A 1,114-nucleotide genomic window follows, 5' to 3' on the forward strand; every position below is an offset into this window, starting at 1 on the left:
TAGGAGACCAGCACTCAGAGCTTCTAATTCTTTGATCAGTAATCTTCCTATTGCCTTTGATGTTCCTCTAGAGCAGGTGGTTCTCAGCCTTCCTAATGCCGCGACCCTTTAAGACTGTTCCTCATGTTTTGGTGACCCCGCAACCATAAACTTTTTTTGTTGCTACTCCAGTAATTTTGCTACTGTTATGAACCGTATTGTAAATATCTGAATTGCAGGTTGTATTTTCATGGTTACAAATTGAACACAATTAAAGCATAGTGATTAATCAAAAAAACAATATGTGACTCCCGGGCATGGGGCAGGCGGACACTGTGGCTGCAGGGGCTGCTGCTTCCTTGGGCCATTTTGCTGAGGAGCGACTGGGAGGAGGAGCCGCCAAGGGGACCAGCGGAGGAGCTGTGAGGTGGAGAAGGCTGAGGTGGCACCAGCCTGGGCTTTCCTGGATCGCTGGGATCTCCAGGGGCGAAGGGATCGCTGGGGAGGGGGACCAGAGAGCCGAGCCCGCCGCGCAGCCGTGCCCCTTCCCGCCCCCTGCACCATGAGCTGGAGCACCGAGCTCTGGGATCAATTTGACAACTTAGAAAAACACACACATTGGGGAATTGATATTCTGGAGAAATACATCAAATTTGTAAAGGAAAGAACAGAGATTGAACTCAGCTATGCAAAGCAACTCAGGAACCTCTCAAAGAAATACCAAAACCCAAAAAGAACACGAAGGAGGAAGAAGAATACAGGTATAGGGCGTGTAAAGCTCTCCTTTCCACCCTGAAGGAAATGAAGGATTACGCGGGGCAGCATGAAGTCGTCTCTGAGAACTTGACCTCACAGATCCTCGCGGGGGTAGAGCACTAGTCCAGGAGCTGAAGCAGGAAAGGAAATCGCACTTCCAAGAGGGACAGAAGGCCCGGCAGCACAGAGAGACCTGCTGGAGGCAGCTCCAGTGGAGCCAGCGGCGATTGGAGCGGGATTGCAAGGAGGCTGACCGGGCGCAGCAGCACTTGGAGAAAATGGATGCTGACATCAAAGTCACAAAAGCGGATGTTGAAAAGGCAGGACAGCAAGGTCAGGTACGGCAGCAAATGGCAGAGGGAAGCAAAGCTGATTACTC

The 1,114-nt window shown here is 51.3% G+C and overlaps 1 pseudogene; it reads left to right on the forward strand.

The window, feature by feature from the left end:
* The first annotated feature begins 293 nt into the window (after positions 1-293).
* LOC102758495 lies at positions 294-1,109 on the forward strand (annotated as a pseudogene).
* Positions 1,110-1,114: the final 5 nt, after the last annotated feature.

The sequence above is a fragment of the Myotis davidii genome, unplaced genomic scaffold, assembly GCF_000327345.1.
Source record: "Myotis davidii unplaced genomic scaffold, ASM32734v1 scaffold4007, whole genome shotgun sequence".
Classification (NCBI taxonomy): Eukaryota; Metazoa; Chordata; class Mammalia; order Chiroptera; family Vespertilionidae; genus Myotis; species Myotis davidii.